Source organism: Pyxicephalus adspersus, chromosome 6 (genome assembly GCF_032062135.1).
Source record: "Pyxicephalus adspersus chromosome 6, UCB_Pads_2.0, whole genome shotgun sequence".
NCBI lineage: Eukaryota > Metazoa > Chordata > Amphibia > Anura > Pyxicephalidae > Pyxicephalus > Pyxicephalus adspersus.
In genome coordinates, this window is record NC_092863.1 from 93,164,194 (window position 1) to 93,185,351 (window position 21,158).

General features: G+C 38.5%; 1 protein-coding gene across 2 annotated transcripts in view; it reads right to left on the reverse strand.

Annotated features, from left to right (window-relative positions):
* LOC140334318 (leukemia inhibitory factor receptor-like) overlaps positions 1 to 18,989 on the reverse strand; it is a 66,853-nt gene extending 47,864 nt beyond the window's left edge. The window contains exon 1 of one of the 2 annotated variants that reach the window (XM_072416615.1): positions 18,844 to 18,989. The gene's annotated coding sequence lies outside the window, so the exon portion shown is untranslated. Of the gene's footprint in view, positions 1 to 37; positions 123 to 18,843 lie in introns of those variants that run through there. The other variant, XM_072416616.1, reaches the window with a different exon arrangement.
* Between the last annotated feature and the right edge of the window lie 2,169 nt (positions 18,990 to 21,158).

Here is a 21,158-nt window from a genome sequence, read left to right on the forward strand (position 1 = left end):
AATAAGAAATATTTACAATGAAATGATCTCTACCAACTTGAAAACATGTTTCCTTCAAAGGAACAGAAACATTGGAGCAAAGATCCTATCCTTGAGCGATACCCACTGCTGTCCTCAAGCAATGCTGACTTGTAAACAGCCAACATAAATACAACATCAACCGTCTCAAGTCACATTGTGTTTCTCAAGGACAGTTAAGTGTTGCAGTGGATTGTTTCTGGTTCCAGCCCATAACAACAAAGCTAGGAGTTCACTGAATCGTTCACGTTAGACATGTGTCAGTGTAATTAACTCCCCCTGCATAGTTCAGATTTAATCAACCCGCCCCAAATGTCACTGCTTAATGATTTGCACTCATGGGAACTTCTCACTTGGTTGGGAATATGGCCAAATCATGTCAGTTTACTTACTGTGAAACATAGGATGATTAATGAAAGTTATGCACAGATAACAAGAAAGCTAAAAATGTTTTCAAAGAAAACAATCCAGAATTGTTTATTAAGGAATTTCCATTAATGTCGATATATGTGAACTTTCCCATACAGCTGCAAATGTTTTTTGAAATTTCAGCCCCTTCCGCCATCAAGGGAATGTAACATTTCTTTTTGCCTAGATAAAAGCTTATCTTCCACACTCCATAACTGCACAGAAAATGACTCTGTTCTCACAATGTCCAGGGTGCTAGAAATAGCACCAATTAATAGAATTTAATGCTGCCCAAAGCCATAAAAGGTAATCAGTAAACTGTTCCCCCAAGTCCCTTTTAGCTGGGCGCACCACCTTGCACTTTTCAGTAACCACCCGGCTGTTTTTTGGTGATTACTGAAAAGTTAGGTCACAATACAGGGGCCACCATCTACCTACAACTTCTTCTTCACACCCAGCTTAAAAAAAAAATCTGGGGAGAATACTGAGTAAATGTAACTCATTAATAAGAAGAAAATTAAAAATGGGAATTGGCTTCTTATTTGGTTGATTAATATAATACTAACCCTTGTGCCTAAATGTGTTGCATTGACTCAAATATCCAGTTCCCAATCACAAGGTAATGTGCATACTGCTTGTTGTTCAAAAGAACTCATGGCACCCTAAAGTTAATGTTTATTATTATTGGGTTGCAGTGGAATTATTATTAATTTTTATTATTATAAATATTATTATTATTATTATTATTATTAAACAGTATTTATACAGCACCAACATATTAAGCAGTGCTGTACATTAAACAGGGTTTGCAAATGACAGACAGATACGGACAGTGACAGAGGAAGAGGAGAGGACTCTGCCCAGAAGAGCTTACAATCTAAGAGGTTGGGGAAGTAACACACAATAGGAGGGGGAAATGCACCACATGGCAACACATCTAAGTATGTGGCCATATTGTATGCTTTTCTATACATACATTTCTATGCATTCTAGGCAATGCATATCTAATGCACATGCAGTGCACCATGCTGCTCTACATGTTAATGCACTGCCATACATTGTGGTGTGCTGCATTTGAAAAAATGTTTGGTCCATTCTTGCACATTGAAAGGCCATTCAAAGTGAATGGGCTACCCTAGCGCAAGTTAATATGTTAATACAACACATAAGAATGCCACAGAAAACACATCTATTTCGCAAATATTTATTTTTGCACAACAGTCAGTAAATTTAGTTTTTTCCCCCAGTAAGTGCAGAGGGATACACTCGAAAACAATCCAGCAGGAAAGTCAGCACACAAAGTGCATGTTCAGGATGAACCTAACAACCCTTAAAGGAATCTGACACTATTATAAGAACACTTGGACATGGGACAGTTGATGTATTAGATAAAGTGACCTTTATGCTGTGTGGTTATACTCACATTGGTGTTACAAAGTAGCATATAATTCACGCTGTAAATTCACAAATGTTACTTTCATCTAATGCTTGGAATGTTCGGAGTCCAAAGTTTCTGACTATGTAGCATGGTTGGGCCTCTTGTCTTTGCAGCGCTATGGTTCAAATCCCGGCTATGACACAATCTGCAAGGAGTTGGTATGTTCTCCCTGTGTTTGCGTGGGTTTCCTCTGGGCAGTTAGGCTTTCCCTAGAAGTGAAGTGGCACGGTGGTCTTGACTGGAAAGTAAGCCTATGGCAGGGACATTAGAATATGAGTCCCGGCTAGTGATACGACCTAAAGACCGAGACTGCAGACCTACAGTAAATGGAAGATTGGGGACATCTTAGATGAGACTGCTAGTGATCACAAATACTACAGCTCCTTTACAAATCAAGGTTTCTACAAATACTAATATTTGGTGGGCCACATGGCAAGCACCATATGGCCACAAATTGGGCATCACCAATCTTTGCATTCTAGAAACATTTCTAGAAAGCATTTACGGGGGTGCTACACCCTGTGTAAGCTTCAGCTTGGCCTGTATCAGAGCCCATATGGGGTTATGGATATCCAATGTGCCCATGTTTAGGTCTCATGCCCTGTAACCTGAGAAGGTCATACATGCTTTTTCAAATCTGGAGATACATGGTAAAGCTCAACAACTAGGGGAAAGAGGAAGTTTTACCAAAAAGTGGATGTGAGGTCCTCCATTATGAGAACCAATTTGCTATGAGTAATGGGCAAAGCAAAAGATATTGACGATGAATAATTTTATGTAAAAAAAAATTCACTCTGAAACGTAGGTGTTTTCAAGTTATTTTTCTGAAAGCAAAGGGCCATTTAGGACCCACACACAACCACTTTGTGATACATTAAACAGCTTACTGAAAATGAACAACCTGAAATGCACAAATGCATACCGGACGTGTTCAGAGTACGTTGGGGTGCCAATCACAATAAATGTAACCACAAAGTACCGATACACATAGCATATATTACTATGATGCCTTGGTGCGAGGGACCTCAGCAGTTCTAAGGCTTAGTTTCCTATGAATTATTTAATCTTCCAAGTATTTTGTTATTTGCTCATACTCATCTTTGTTTTTTCTCTTCTCAACAGACCCCTATTGGAATCCACGCTTATCACTCGCCTGAAGATGTATTTTTAAGGAAGCACCAAACCGTATACATAAATATAGCAAGTCAGGACAGGATTGTGTTGTACAAAAGCAACCTGAATGCGGGGAGCTCTTCATAATAAAATTACTTTCTTGCATACTATGAAAAATTGTCCTAAATGCATAACAATGGACTTGGGACAATCACAGAGGATCACAAATGCCTTCCTGGACTACAAACAGCTGCTTTGGATAATGGAGGTGAATAATTTTAGCAGTAGTGGGGTTCCACTCACTGTGGCCCCTAGAGATGGTCAATGAGATACAGAAAATTCAACTTTATTACAAATTGCATTGGCTTGAAACAGAGACAAACTCTATAATTGCAGCATGCAATCTGCAAACATTTTGAAGGTGATTTGTATAAAATCTAATTTTCTGGACCATCTTTATTGGTCACACATTGGTCAATAGGAGCATGACCAGTGTAAATGATCATTATCTCCTAGATATTGATTATTTACCTGGTTAGCAATGTTCGTTCATCATCCAGACCTCGCTCTCTGCTCCATGACCAACATGTACTAACAATGTTTATTCAATTAAATATTGATTGGGAATATCCTATCAGCTAAAAGATGTTTATATCAAATCTACATCAAACCTATAAGAAATATTAACCAGCGTATGGCCATCTTATTTTAAAAAAACAAATCCAGTGGATACATTGTGCAAAGATTTGTTATTGTACACCGAGATCTACAACTGTTTGGTACCAATTAGAAAGGTAATTTCAGTCCATCTGGCAGAAAAGGTAATTCAGCTCCAATGCTGACCTCAATTATCCAACTTGTTACTTTTAAAGTGATGTTTAAACAAGGAAATGACACAAACAATACAAGACATTCAACTGTTTAGAAAACATAACAAAGATGTTATAAAGACAAAAAGGTTCAAGAGGATTCTGAGTTTACAATATGCCAGAAGCCAGATTGTTGGCCATAGTTTCCAAATCGTTGCATCTTGAGTGTTTATGGCCAGACATGGTACCCCTATCCAAACTAACTAGGGGTCAATAACTTTCTGCAATAGAGTGCTGAGTGAGGAAGCAGCTTCCTTGTTTCCAAAAAGGACAACCCTCATTCAGATGCTTTCAGTCTGATAGATGCCAACAGATTTTGCCAAGGGCTGGCACACATTCTGGCAACCAGCATGGAAAAAGACCAACCCAAATATTAGGCAAACAACCAACATATTTGTTTACATGGTAAGCACACATTTATTATTTCAAACTGAAGCTTTATTTAGGAAAGTGAACACAGGGAGGCATTCATGAGTTTGCCTACAAGAGGCCTCTTGTTTCATCAACCTTTTCATCTGATTGAAGGACAATCTGAATAAGTGTAGTGAGGGTTTAAAACCCATGTCAGGTTTTATTGATATCTGTGTCCCCATTTGATGATCAGGACAATTGGAGAGTTAACTTCCTATGTCACCAAGAAAGAAACTGGGTGAAAACTTCAGAGTTTCCACTACAACAGGAATAAAAACTAATAGGGAGATGTCTTCAGAAGCTACAACACAAGTGAAGTAACACTCATGAAGATGGTCAAAGTACAGAAAGAACTGAATAAGATGTGACATGTAAGGTTTTCCCATAAGCAAAATCCTCCAAAGTCAAGAAGAATGATTGTCCAACGTAAGAACCTATTCCCACCCTAGCATTCTGGTGTGTTGTGGTTGGCACTGTTTTTGGCGTGGGGTGGGTTAGATTAGTGGATGCCCAGAGATCTATCTTTGAATTAGCAAAGCACATTTTGTTTTGAATTGAGAAAGAAGGCATGACATGTAAAGACCTTTTGTTTAGAACAGGTTCTGTCATGCTTTGTGCTTGTTTTGGGTATAAATACATGGTTTAGATCCAGCATTGTATTATGCCCAAAACGAAACCCAATATATTTTTCATGCTGTCTTTTAAATTAGCCAACACAGTACAGTATAAGTGTAAAGTAAAACTATATAAGCCTAGTCAGACCTGTTTAATTTGGCAAAAAAATCTCAGTAATACACATTTGGTGCTGCTCTGCACTGGGGTATCATTCAAAAAGAATGGAACCTTGATAGCTACGGAGTCAGCAATGCACCCACACTGCATACTAATCCAAAACAGGCGTTGAGGTGCATTGCACTGAAAAAAAAAGGGCATTGTAGTAAATTACATTAAAAAAGGGTCTTGTCCATGTTTATGCATAATATCATTTCCTTCAAGCCAATTCAAAAAGAAAGAACAGCCTTAAAGAGATCATGTAGCAGAATTTAACATATTTTATGTTATTAACCTGTAAATACCATCCTGTGCTCGAAAGTCATGGGACTACTACTGGGTGTGGATATCTTATATGTATGCTATTAGTAAACTCAAAAGTACCACAGGTCCCAGCAGCTGCCTTTGCAGAGAATTACAATACTGCTGATTTATTGACAAAATTGAATACAAAGATGTTTCTTTGTTCCCCCCTGTCAAAGCATTCTAGAACTTTCTATTTACATTTTTAATGTCATGCACATGAGTATAAAAAAGCTTTAGTGAAATCTTTACTTCAATTCAAAAAGAAGTTATTTTCAACTCCACAAAGGGAATGCTGGACATCCAAATCTTCTTCATGATTGTAATCACTTGATTGGAGGAGCATCACACAAAGAATGATCCCTATACCACTCCCTACCACCCACAATTCTAATAAAGGTACAGGATCTTGACATTTCCTTTCCCAGTGCTTCAAAGTCGAGTTGTAAAAGCAAGAAGAATGCACATTGATGAATGCATACAATCTTCCTAACAAGCTTCTTAACAACAAAAACTAATAACATTTTTTTGGTGCTTTGAAGCCTGCACAAGCCCACTGCAGACAAGCCCTCTCCAAAAAAAGAAGGGATGTCTGTGTAATGCCATGTTTGGATAATATCTCCCACTGGTTTAGTGTTTGGGCCAGACAGGGTCCATTTATCAAAAGTGACAGGATTGATGATACACTGTAGTAACCCTCTACAGGTATGAAAGTTTAGGCATCCAGGACGGCATGGAGTTTGCAGGTTCTAACTGTGTTTGTGTGGGTTTCCTCCCCCTTTAAAAAAAACGCAATTATGGTTATTGGCTTCCCCCCAAAATTGACCTTAGACTGTGGAAAAGACATATGACTATGGTAGGGACTTTAGTTTGTGAGCTGGTGACATGACTATGGACCATGGAAAAACAATCAAAAATTTGGTCATCCTGGAAGACAAAGTTCAAAAACTATGAGACAGAGTTGGCATTTGCACTACTACTCACTACGACGGTCTCGCAAACATATAGGATCAGGAGACAGAAAGGAAAAGGCTGCTGTGATGGCCAAAGATTTGGCACTTCCTTATAATATCAAAGCTTTCATGTCAAAACAGCCCAACATTTGGCTGCTGGATCACCAGGTTCTCCCAGGATAGTCTATCTTCTCTAGTCTTGGGTAGCTTTATTAAAATCCGTCCAAATGTAGACACATTTTAAATATACCAAGCACCATTGAAGCCAATTCCTTGGAAGCCATCTACATCCCCAACATCCCAACTTTGAATGAACATCCTTGAATTATGGCTGACCTCCTCCCCTCTCTACTTAGAGTGTTGTTCATAATCAGGACAAAATTACCATTAAAAATCCAACAAACATTTAAATGTCATACGGTTTATCTAAAAGGAGAAAATGATCGGGGCAGTGGGCCAACAGCTGTTACATTAAGGAAGAGATCAAAATTTATGGTTGCTGGTAATGTCGGGATGGATTATTATGGGACTAAGATGGTTATGTATACACACTTCCCTCTTAATTACATAGCTAAATCATTTTTTTAATCTAAAAACATAAAAGTCATGATGTGTATGTGAAAACTATAAATAAAATATTTTTACCTTCAAAGCAACAATGTGAAGTAATTGTATAAGCATACACGAGATTTTTGTTGTATACAATTATAATTTCATAAACCACATTATTATTACAATAAATAATTCATTATCTCAATTTTGTATTGTGGTCATGTGGCCTTTCCCATCCCTACTATTGGATTGGCAGGCAAAGTTTATAGAAAGCATGTGATGGGTCTTGCAAGTATCACCAAATTGATTTTTGTGGGGCTGCACAGAACCAATTGGTGCTCACCTAGCCGGAAGAGAGAAAATAAAAGCAAATAAAAGAAATGTGTACGAAAGTAATAATAAATAATAAAACAGTAAAAAAAGTGATTCTTTGTACCCTGCACAAGATTTTAGGTTTAAGCACATGGCTTCGTGGAATCTGACAAATTCAAAACTGACCCATGGTAACTGTAAAGTCAAATGGGGGTTTTTATGTGAATCCAGAAGCCGCGCAAGAAGGAAGCACTCCAACAGTACTACATAAAAATCAAAGACTGTAGATGAAATAGGCAAACTTTTTTTTTTTTTTTTTTTAAACATTCACCTCTTTTTTCTCAGTGGTGGGGATGACACAGAGAGTGGTGCTAATGTAATGATATCAGGATAGCTCTGTATCAAATGAGAGTCAGGCCAATGCTAGAAGAGAGTTCATAGCACCCTGCAAATGCTACATTTAAGACTAAATAATGCTGGGGGTGGTTCAGCCTGGAAATCTGAAGACCTCCAGTTCCATTAATATATTGTGGGGTGCAGCTCCAGACTGAAGGTCGGTACTGCAAGGGGCATTTAAACATTAATTAACTGCTAACTTTGTGCATGCCTAACACTTAAATTAAAAAAAAACAAAATGATATATTTTATTATCTTTATATTATTCTTTGTAACATTATACCGATAATATATAGTATAATATACACAGACATACTGCCCCCACCCCCACCCCATTAGCTAATGGAGTATTACAGTTCTGTCTGCATCTAATCTATATTTAGTTGCGGATTTTCTCCTGGGCATACATGTGTTATGGCTATCAGTTTGTATTTGGCATTATCTCGCGTAGTTCACATACAGGCAAGCTATTCCTGGAAATGTGGCGCTTCATTCTGGAACAAGCATCACCTCAAATATACAGCACAGAGATGAAGTGCCCTTCAGTTGCGTTAATTAGAATAGAGGTAATAATCCGGCACAGGGGTCATTTATAAAGAACATTTTACTATGAAGTATATAATCCTCAGCCATTAGCACAATATTTAATGGGTTTTTTCCCCCCACCATGCCTGCATTACATTAAAGGGCCTATTCACTTCTTTCCTCCTCCTGATACAATTAGTATCAAAATGTAAAAAGCCTGTGAGTGTTAATACATATATGGCTGTGTTAATGTACATTGCAATGCACTTTGTAATAAAAGTGAACTAGTGTTTTGCTGCATTTCAATGCATTAGGAAAAACTGCAAATGTGTGCATAGGCAAGTGACTGTGCTTTGGGTTTTTGTCCTTATATTTAAATGAATTTAAAATAATTCTGATTTTATTTAGCATTTTCTAAAAGGTGGATGCAACCTGCTGCTGACCCAATTCTGACCTCATTTGACCTACTTCAAGCAGGTTTTGCATTTCAATGGACCTACATGAGTATGCAAAAGCGTATCTAATGCCTGGAAATGCTAACCGTAAATCACATACACTTCATGCAGCAAATTTGTCTGGTTAGGAGGGAGCCCAGAGAAACATTAATATCCTTTTTTAAAGTTAAACTCTCACCTTATCATTTTCTACCCCTAGAGCTCTCCCCTAATCCTCATGATGCTTAAGTATGGGATGGGCTCTTGCCTTCGACACTGCAGGTCCCTGCATTGACCTTATTGATATCAGATTGTCTGATACCAGCAAAAGGAGAGCAGCTACGGGAAACTGTTCACAAAGGACAGTGTAGGCATGCCAGAGCAAGGAGTAAGGTAAATAATAAGCTTCTCCTATACATTGCAAGGGTATTGTTTTTTTCTGCTGCCTTTAGTGGGGCTGTTCTGTAATTTGAATACCAATGGTAAGGACATTTCAAAGTATCATGGCCCAATAACTAATATTCCCACCGGCATGTAGCCGTTACAGTGCCGTCTTTTTTACTAAATACCCCCAGATCCTTCATGCATGAATATCACTCTTACTAGTGAATGTACTTCCTTTAATGTTCACAAATAGCTGATCAGGATTATTGATTTTGATGGCCATGGATGGATTTACTAACAATATATGGCAGCAGTTGAAACCTCCTGGCTAGCCACCGGCCAGACGGGGTCAGGTTTGCAAACCCAGTACATTTACTATTTTTCCTCTGAGATCAATAGTGTTTGGAGATGTCTTTATCCTTTGTATAGTAAAACCACAAGATCCCACCTAGACCAAGCATTCCCATGGACAGGAGGCATGCCGAAGAGTAGTCAACTACTGCCTGCACCCCATAACCACAGTCATAGGTTGACTTTCAGTAACAAGAATAAATTCCTAATGTGTCATTTTGTGCCAATGTGTGTACATTTTTGTTTATCTGTGGATCTGTATCAGAACTACACCAATATTTCTGACTGTGCATTCTGTGAGCCAGCGACTTACTCCGGGAAGTAGATGACTCTGGATGGTGTCTACGTAAAGATGGCTACGTCCTGTGTAAAACAGATAAAGGTGACGTCAAGGGCAGTACTGTGATCCCTGGGAGCATAAATACGTGTTACACAACATCCAAACAGAAGGTCTACTTTAATCCAGGAGGCAATTTGACGTCTGTACGCTCCCCTGCCCAGGACGATTGGCAGGAACACTCTGTTATTTTCACTGAGATAAGGCTCAGGTGTTCTCTCCTCCACATTCCAAAGCATGCATATTCCTACAATCTGAACGTGATGAACAATGATCGGCAGCCAGATCATACATGCAGAGTTAGCCACCTTCTATTGTCTAATATTTATCTTTTTACCACCAACAGTGTGCATAAGCGTGTTTTCAGTACAACTATTTTGGGCGAGACACGAATAACAAATAGCATTGGACAACCATGCAAGTACATAAGGTTTACTTTGTCTCAAGTCTTTGTTGGAATTGACTGATAACATAATCAAGCAAAACAGGATTTATTTTGGCACAGTTTTGAGAACATTAATAGTTTTCCCCCTTCCTATGAGGCTGTAGAAGAAAGTGAAGCCTGTCTCAGACAATCTATTCACTCTGTAGGCTTCGGAAGGCCTGCAGATATTAGATATTGTGCACAAAGATCTGATAGTAAATTCTCCTTTTCCACTTCTTAGGGTAGGGGAAGATTTTCTTAGGCACAGAACCAGATATTTCGAAAATCAACAGCTCGTTTCTATCCCAACATTCTCCTGGGCCTATTCACATCTATACATTTTAACATACATTAATGTGTACCAAGATTTCATCCTCAATAACAAAAATACATGGGGTGAAAAACCCTACCCATATATGTACATATGCTTCCAAAATAAATATGAGGTCTCAAAATCGCTGTGAGATACTTCTTTCAGGGTTCTTTCTATTCTCCAATTCAAATGCTCAATCAAAAACAGAAATTCAAAAACAATTTACGGTCAATTTGATGCTCATTCGAACGGGCCCATGTCTGGCTAACCTAGCTTTCCCTACTTATTATCTTATTCACTGTCACTGATGGAAATCTACAACTTTTGAGTTGCCATCACAAAAAGGAAAAAAAGAGTGAAAATATCCAAGTGGGAAGACTTTTTCCCATATCCTTCACCAAAAAATTCTTGGTTTTTATCTTTTGTTTACAACTACAAATACAGAAAAGTCAAAGTCACCTAATCAAATCCCTTTTGAGCCCTCTAAATTGGTGTTCTGGAACTTTTTTATATGGGAGAACCCTTTTATTATTATTATTATTATTACACAGTATTTATATAGCGCCATCATATTACGCAGCGTTGTACAAAGTCATGTCACTAACTGTCCCTCAAAGGAGCTCACAATCTAATGTCCCTACCATAGTCATATGTCATCAATGTAGTCCAAGGTCAATTTTAGGGGAAGCCAATCAACCTAACTGCATGTTTTTGTGATGTGGGAGGAAACCGGAGTACCCGGAGGAAACCCACGCAGACACAGGGAGAACCTGCAAACTCCATGCAGATAGTGTCCTGGCTGGGATTCGAACCTAGGACCTAGCGCTGCAAAGGCCGGAGTGCTAAACCCTGAGCCACCGTGCTACCCTTGAAAGAACCTTCAGGTCTTAGGGAACCCCTGCTATATTTACTATAACCTCATCTCACAGTACATTAGTGTGGTGGTCAATGGAAATAGTGCATCTTACATTGGGGGTCATTGGGAAGAACGTCACCCTTACAAATAGCCAGGAAGATGTGTTACCTAAAATGAGGAACAAATCGCTATTTGCTCAAAAAAACATAACAACCTGAGGAACCCGGAGTTTCACTAAAGCCTGGTTGAGAAACACTACTCTAAACATCTATATCCAAACAGGTGTACAAACATCTTATGGAGTTTGATACTGCCTACCGTCATAAGCCAAGTATATCCTAAGAATTCATAAACACACCTCTAACATGACTGAAGAAAGAATGCAGATCTGTTTTATGCCAACATTTTGCCTTTAACCAACAGAGGTTATACGTGTACACTTACAGGAAGAAAGGAAGTGTTACAAATACCGGGAGGGATAAATGTGAACATAGGATACCATTACCTAATACAAGCTGTATTTTCAAGGGAAACTTCAATTTAATAACAATTCTGATGTAAACATGGCTGTAAACCTATGCCCATGCCTTGTTTCCCCTTACGGTTAATCATTTCACAGTGTGAATGCCTTAAAGCAATTTTTCTATCCAAAATTTGAAATGTTATAAATGTACAAAGGGGCAGCCCATTTTTGTGCAATCCCCTGTTTGTAAGTTTTTAAGCACTGCTATTGTATTTCTCCTTCAAAACAGTAGAGAACAATAAATACTACTCCATGTGGGCTTTCCAGTTCCCAGGAGGCAGCAGTGATGATACCGGTCTACTGGAAGCCAAAAGATAGGTATGCAATTGAATATACACTGTCTGGCCAAACAAAAAGATTTATGGGGAGTCCTGGGGGGGCTATGGTAGCATTGTTATGATTTGGGTTGTTTCCAATGGTCAGTTCTAGGTTCAGGAATGTTATATGCCCAAAAAATTAAGTAAGCTGACTACCTGTATATGCTGAATGACCAGGTTTTTCCATTAATGGATTTTTTACTTCTTTGATGGCACGGGCATATTCCAAGATGACAAAGCCAGGATTCATTGGGCTCCAATTGGGAAAGAATGAATCACGGAGCATGAGATATAATTTTCACACATGAATTGGCCACCGTAGAGTACACAGCTTAACCCCATTGCGAATATTTGGGAAGTGCTGGAGATGACCTTACATAGCAGTCCAACTCTCCAATCATCAAGATCTTGGAGAAGTAATTCAACAAATGTGGTGACATTGCATAAGCTTATCAAAACAATACTATACTAAATGTGTGCCATAACTGTAAGTATAGGAGGTCCAACCAAATGTAAGATCGCAATATATTGTTTCTTAATTGCAACATTTTTATGTTTAAATTGGCTGGCAGGGAAGCAGATATGTTTATTAAAAGGAAAAAAAGAAATAAACTGAGCTGGTAACTTCTTGTTCTCAGATTTGTTCACTGTTAAACAATGTGCACTACAGAACACTTCTACTCTAGTTACAGTACATTAGGTTTGGTCACCATTAGCCATTAAGTCTGTTGTTTACAGGATCACTAGGTCCAAGTAAAAAGAACAGAAAAAAGCCACCAAACCCAAAACAAAGTATTATATATTTGTTCATGTTTCCTTTCCTAATGATCAGAATATTGGTTTACAAATCACCTGTACTGGTTAATCAGTGACTGAATTATTTACACTGCATGACTGTGGTCATTCACTCATGAAAATTATTTATCCAAGTATGTGCTAGAAAAGGTAATGTCAAGTTAACCATTCCAAAAAAATGCCTTGATTAGTAGAAAGAACATGAACAATGCCAGCTGATACAACAGCAATAATCCAAACTGCAGCTACAGTAGCAACACAGATTATAACGAAAACAATCATTGGTAACATTAAGGCTTCACAAAAAGTCAGCGTCAGATAAAAGCAAAGCACCTAGGCGTGTCCAGCCAACAAAGTCCTAATCCTATACATAAAAATATCTAACTATATATAAAAACACCAAGATAATCGTGTCCACTTCTGGACTACTCTTACTGCAACATAAGAAAGCAAGAGGGGCACCATATCACCAAAATCTGGTATTTGCCTACCGGGCTTTAGGGAATAGTTAAAGCTTAAGGTCCAACTAATCTGAAAACTGAACAAGGCACATTCTAAAAGCAACAAGGTTTATAAATGAACTAAAACAGTGCATAAAAGCAAATGAGTGGCCATAAATTTTTTGTGCCAAATGTGCTTGCACACTGCAGAATATCTCATAGATCTCATTACTGAATTCAGCCAATCATGTGTGACCATATGGCAACCACGGTAGGAAGAACTATAGATGCCAGACTACATTTCCTAGAGTGGTAACCATTTGTCTACCTGAAAAGGTGGTGGTGGTAGGTGGTGAGAAATTACAAGTCTGTTTAAAAGGCATGAGAGGTCCTGGCTGTATGGATAGGTGCACAACTACAGCCAAGCACAACTACACAATGGGGTTTTACATTTGCAGGGTTCAGTTCTGAAAGTTTGTACTTAAAATTCCCAATATTCAGCATGGTTGCTTTGAGAGTTTGTCTACACTTGGGACATTCAAAAATCCGGCAACCTCCGAAGCTGAGGAGCGCTGGATTTTCAAAAATTCCAGATTTTTAAAAGTTACACTTACCTCCACACATAGGCATAGTCTCAATGTGTATTTAGTGTAGCAAGTAGACCTAACAGCTGTTCTGCAGAACAGCGCCATCTAAACATAAGTGGCAAAACAGTGTACTACAGTCCCTGTATTGAAAATGCAATCCGAAATTCATGCCAGAAAACTGAAGAATCAGGAGTATCAGTGGCCGGATTTTCAATGACAACTGTAGTTTGATTTTGTATTTTCTTTGGTTTTAATTGCTAAAACTGAAAAGTATGTACAAGTATAATATGCAACGAGTGAGTGGCTCAGTGTCGTCTGCTGACGCCCACTGTAAATTTTCAAACACTTTTTTATTAAAAGCCAGCCAGAATGGGGGGGGGGGGAGCAAGCAGCTGGGCAGGGTGCCAACCACCAGGTGCCACCTAGAAACCGCTTCTCTGAACAAGCCCTTAATGTTAAATGATGTGACATATTTCAGCGCAGTGTAAAGACAACGCTGCAGGAAGACAATGCTGCCAGTGTTTTTTTTTCAAATCATTAACAGATACAAAAAAAGGAACTAAGAGGAGATGCTTTGGATTATTAGATGCTTATTGCTGAAATGATCAGGTGAGCATATAGATTGGATTTGGGGTAGAATTATAATTAAACAGAACAAAAGGAACAAATACATGTTTTATGTTTTGGTTTACATACACATAACCGCATAAGCTACTTTATATTTGCACACAGACCACTAATACTGGCTCACCCATATCGAAAGAAAGATCTGTGTTTATCACTGTACTATAAGCAAAACATGACACTAAGGATTAATGCATTTGCTAAAATAAATCATTCTACAGTACATGAAAACAAGTATCAGAATACATACAATGAGGTCAAATAAACACCAATATATAAAGTAGAATACATTGGCAGTAAATGTTTGATGAGAGATAGAGACAGATAGACAGATGAAGCACGACATGCAGTTGGGTGATTTATAAATAAATCAGCTATATATACTATGAAATTGCACCTGAAATTGCACCTGGTTGTTTTCCAAAGTATGGATTTGTTTGACCTAAAATTTGACAATGGGCTAACCTTTGGGGGTTAACCTACCATTTGCAAATTGCATTGAAAATAAATAATGGTATATGCCTCTCCATAGCACATACAGTATATAATATCTAAACCAAAATAAAATGATGACAGTGTAGTCAGTCACTCTAAAGTCAATAATAGCCACTCTGCAAAAACGGAACTGTCCAGCCCAGAAAATATACACAGATCAGATCTATCAGCATAAACATCCAATAGTACGAAACAAAATAAATCTACAGATAGCTAACTTGCCACACATTGGACCTACTTATCAGAAGAACACTATATGACCTCCAGAAATCCTCAGATATGTATGTCATAAAATAAAATAACATGGAGGATATCCAAGTAAACAAGGAGGTCATGAATACCTCGGATCAACCTTTCTTAACTAGGGGTCCTCAAGAGGTTGCTGGGGTTCTATGAGTAACAACCGATTTCTGACTTTCAGACAAATCATCAGTGGCACTAATGATCTTTATATCTGTAAAGGAAGGAACATCCTTCACACAGACCACCAACAGAAGGGGTCCTTCTACTTGGTGGTCAGCATGGAAGGCCCTCTGGCATTGGTGGTCAGCATGGAAAGCCCTCTGGCATTGGTGGTCAGCATGGAAAGCCCTCTGGCATTGGTGGTCAGCATGGAAAGCCCTAAAGCCCTCTGGCATTGGTGGTCAGCATGGAAAGCCCTCTGGCATTGGTGGTCAGCATGGAAAGCCCTCTGGCATTGGTGGTCAGCATGGAAAGCACTCTGGCATTGGCGGTCAGCATGGAAAGCCCTCTGGCATTGGCGGTCAGCATGGAAAGCCCTCTGGCATTGGCGGTCAGCATAGAAAGCCCTCTGGCATTGGCGGTCAGCATAGAAAGCCCTCTGGCATTGGCGGTCAGCATTGAAAGCCCTCTGGCATTGGCGGTCAGCATTGAAAGCCCTCTGGCATTGGTGGTCAGCATGGAAAGCCCTCTGATATTGGTGGTGGGCATAGAAAGCCCTCTTCTATTGGTGATTCTTCTAAGCTGACCCCCAACAGAAGGGACCTTCTACAAAGTCTGCCAGGTTAATAGGTCCTACTTCACTGACCACCAGGAGAAAGATTTTACAATATTTTACGATCTGCTTCCTTTTCAGCTTATTACTACTTTAAATTCATTAGGATTACTAAAAATAATTTTGAGGTATAAAGCAGCCCTAGGTGTCACATACCCAATGTATGCCTCACTTCCTACCCATTATATTTTAATGTACTGCACGTTCCATGTACTCTGTATCTGTGAGTTTCCTAATACCTAAAGTTTATCTTTTTTTATCCTCCATGGTAAAAACATACAGAAACACTGACAGATCACAAGAGACATTCAGACATCTAGTCAGTAATAAAGTATATATAAAGTATCCCAGAAACACATCTGGTATGATTTACATAATCACTAAATACATAATGTATCATTTCACTCTGCAACCACAAACCCCATCTAGGCAACAGTGACCCATTAGATATCTACAAGTTCCATACAGCTAAACTTTTATGCCGAGACTTGGGAAATTATTTCATTTTCAATGTCACAAGCAGTTATAAAGTCTCAGTCTATGACTCCATATAGCAAATCATCTGCCTACCACCACAATTTATATAACACAATGATATCCATGATGACTAAATCACCATCATAAATAATACTAGAAAGCATTCACATGATAAAAAAAAAACATAATAGCAGCAAATTGGCCCATATGTGTCTTATGGTCTGCAGAAAAACCACAATGCAAAATGTAGCAGATTTTCATCCTGGGTCAATCCATAGATCAGTTCTTTGAAACCATCAGATATATAAAAGGCATGCTTAAGAAATAAATACGTCATTCCTTGCAACTGCAAAAAAAAGTGTATCATTTCTTCCTCATTTACAGAAAAAGCTCAAATTGAAAATATTACTCAATAATCAACACAACTATAGTTTTACATGGCAGCAGATGATTCTATGGACTCCAGCATGCGTAGAATGTATACAGTCATACTTTAGTTGCCTAATTAGCAGAATTTTAAATTCCGGGGAGACAATTGCAGAGTTGGTGTATTGAAACTCTTCTAGCACAGGCCACCCCACACACACACACATATATATATATATATATATATATATACACATACATACACACACACATACATACATATACATACACACACATATATATATATATATATATATATATATATATATATATACATATATATATAAAACATGATATAGGCTGCCCATCAATAAACAAACAACAACATAACTTCAAAAATGTTTTCTAACACACAGAACTTTTTTTATTATATGTCTGGCCAAAAACACATGCCGGTTAAGATTTCCACAGGCAACAATTTCCACAAACACTCCAAGAACATTCCTAGAACACGAGGCTGTGGAGAAAGATGACTTTATTCTTTAGGTTTTTTAACACGCCAGCATTATTATCCCTGCAAGCAAAAACATCACCAGGAAAAGTAATAATGATGCATAAACGATCTCACACACACAAATTGTATATATACCCACACACATATATACATATACACATGCATACACACACACAGAACAATAAATTAGGATACAACAGCAGTTACAATGTATTTAGGGGTAGAAACAATGGATGGGACAGAGATATAGAAAGAGAAATTGTCAAACACAACTGTCAACATATTAAAATAATTTCAGGGACACCGCTCAGCAATACACAATGCACTTCTGTCCTGCAGTACTACAGAATCCATACATCCCCATAGGGACAAGTTTATGATAAAAATATTTTAGCATTTCTATGTTTTTAACGAATGGAAAATGACTAAAACAGATACATAATATAATATAATATACACAATAAAAGTGATGGGGGGGGGGGGGGGGGGGGAAGTTGGTGCGTCTTATACGACAAATGTGTTATAAAATATATATATATATATATATATATATATATATATATATATATATTTTTTTATATATCGATTTATCCAAAAAACAGTGTGAATTTACAAATAGGGGACGGACTGAAATAACGAGATTTCAAAAATCAAGGACTCCAATTTTAGGCAGACTTGGGACTGTCCTTGCAGATCTGACATTTTACATATGGGTTATCAATGAATAAAAAAAATAATACAAAACTAAAACACAATAAAATCAAAATAAGCAAATAACTAAAAGAAACAATGAAAAGCCAGATTGTAAAAACAATGAATGTAGGGGGCAGATAGAAGTTGTCAGAACAATCATTATGAATCTGTGACTGTGCTTGTGGATCTGACATAGATTAAAAATAATAAAAAAAATAGAAACATTTTAACAGTTTAAAAAAAAATACACATAAACAGTCTAAAACAAGCTCCCAATAATAATAATCAGGGACAGATCTGTAAATCTGGTACTGTGCTTGCAGATCTGACATTTATATGGAGTTTATATATATATATTAAAAAAACAAACAAAAATTTAACGGTTTAGAAAAAAAAAAAGTTTAGTGTAAAACAAATGATCAGGGACTAGGATTTCAGGGACAGATGTGTATATCTGATACATTATATATAATTAATAAAATAACAAAATGTGGGTGTAAATGGGGGTCAGTTTGACATAAGCAGTTTAAATGATCAGGGACTAGGATGTCAGGACAGATCTGTAAATCTGGGAGCATGGTGACATGGTAATAGTTAATAAATAGACAATAATGAGAGATGATAAAATCAGAGTAGGGATTGGGGAGTTAGGAGCAGGATATCATTCCAGGGACAGCTGTGTGATCCCTGCACATTGTGTATGATGCTGACACTGAGCAGCTCCGCACACACGGTACACAGTCCCTAGGCTGATCCCTATCCAGCACCGAGAATTGCCGGGCCTCATCCAGCACCCCCCAGGCCCCCAGCACATGCCCCGGTGACTCACATTGCACGCTACTCCTCCGCCGGTCCGTGTCCGCAGTGTGATCACAGATGAGTCACTCCCTCCGGTGCTCCCTACACAAGCCAGGCTGCAGGAGCTGTGACGTCACTGCCCGGGGAACACACGGCCGCCCCGCCCACTCCAGGGATAAGGGGAGGGGTTTGTGTATACACAGTGTTTGTGTATGTTGTGACCATGGAGGGTAGGCAGTGTGTATGGCGGGCTATGAGCTGTGTGTTGTGTGTATGGCGGGCTATGAGCTGTGTGCTGTGTGTATGGCTGGCTATGAGTTATTATTGTGTGGAAGTATAGATACATTCACAAGAGATATGTAGATATACATCTACAACACTGTTATTCGGCCCTCCCCTCAGGCAGGTTGTTTGGTGTCACCTTTGACTCGGCCCTCTCATTTACCCCCCCCCATATTCAGAACATTTCCAGGGCCTGTCATTTTCACCTACGCAACATCTCCAAAATCTGCCCCTACCTGTCACCAGAGACCACCAAACTCCTTGTACATGCTCTTATCATCTCTCGTCTGGACTACTGTAACATCCTTCTCGCTGGTATTCCACTAACCCGACTCTCTCCCCCCCCCCCCCCCCCCCATTACCTGGTGGCTGTTTACACCATTGTGAGCTTTGTTAACATGTGCGTGTTATCATGTGTCAGACATTCATCATGCTAATTATATCATTCATTTTTAATTAGCCACAACACACCTAGAAGGGTTCATGCCACACTTTCTTTAATATGGTGCAGCACACAAACCATTGTCATCTATGTGCAGCTGCTACATTACAACACATGTTCACTGCACAGTGCTTTAACAAAACGTGTGAAAGGAGCTTAAACCTTTACCAATTTTGCTTCTTGGTGCCTAAAGCTCTGTGCATGTCAGATGATTCTGGAAATGAACACAAAAAAACAATTTTCAATAGAAAAGAACACAAATACATTTTCAGTAACAAACATCTAAGTCCTTAAACATCTATATGGGGATTAACCCTAATATCTTCCTGGCTGGTGCCCAATATCAATCTTTCCCCAACCCAGCCCTACCACCTAGTCCCTAAATTTAACCACAGCTTGACTTACCATGACCCTGACTCCTAACCAACCCGGTAAGTGAATCATTTTACCAGGGAAAGAGTTTTACTGTCTTGATAACTATCCCTGAAATAAGTGCACAGCAGAGGTGTTCTGTTGCATTTTCCAGCACATGAAGAATATTTGCAATAGGGATCAATGTCACCAATGTGCCTCATTGTTGTAAATTGGGAATCTATTTGTACCTCTACATACACACATAGCCAAGCATTCAGTAATAGTATAATATATAAAGCAATGAATCTGATATTCACTGAAACATTCCCTGGTGGATAATCAATTACTACCATTAAAACACATGGACCTGGAAGACTCTCCACCAGGGAATGTTTCTTGTAAGATTCACGGCTTTATAAATAGGGCCCCTTTTTTTACACAGTATTATTATGAGGTCGTGATTTATCAAGATGCAATGGCACAATAGCACTTAAATGCACTTTAGCTCTACTCCCCAACTAATTTTACAATATGATAGTTTTAGGGAAAAAAACTGTGGGGGTAAAATGTTACGAACCCCACTTACCCAACAGTCATCTTCTGCACTGCATAATCCAAAAAAAAGAATTTTCTTGTGTAACTGGGTGTGAATATATTCTCCGGTACACTTGTAGCTTAGACACCAGTTGAAACTAGTTGAAAGGTAAGTATATTTTTCAGATTTTTTTTTTTAATCCTGCTATCATGGGGCAATTAAATGGGGTGGGCTGATATTATAAGCAGATCTTGTATTTTAGTGCAAGGTCCACTAGTATGCAAGGTATACCAAGTATGACTACAATGAACTAAACTTACCTCTACTACAGCAATGTAATGTCTGTGAGATAACTTGCCTCCATTAATATGTTCTCTGGTCTTATTCCAGGTCAAGGATCCTAGGACCCCTTTACAGGCTGATTCAAGATAGCATAACCCCCATGTGCACAGTATCTTGACACCATGGCATGGCATGAATGTACACCAAGTTGCACATGCACAGCTCAGTTTACAATTTACAGTCACTTGCAGTGGTTCACACATCAGGGTAAGAATTCCTATTTTCCTTCAGTGACCAATGGTCAGGGTTGGTTATTTTAAACATAACATTTCTTTAAAAAGAAACTGAACGTGATGGTATGGGTACATTTTGGCCATAATTGACAAGTATGCAAATTACTTAAATTAACATGCATACATTGGACCTGATTTTTTTTAAGCTCTCCAAGACT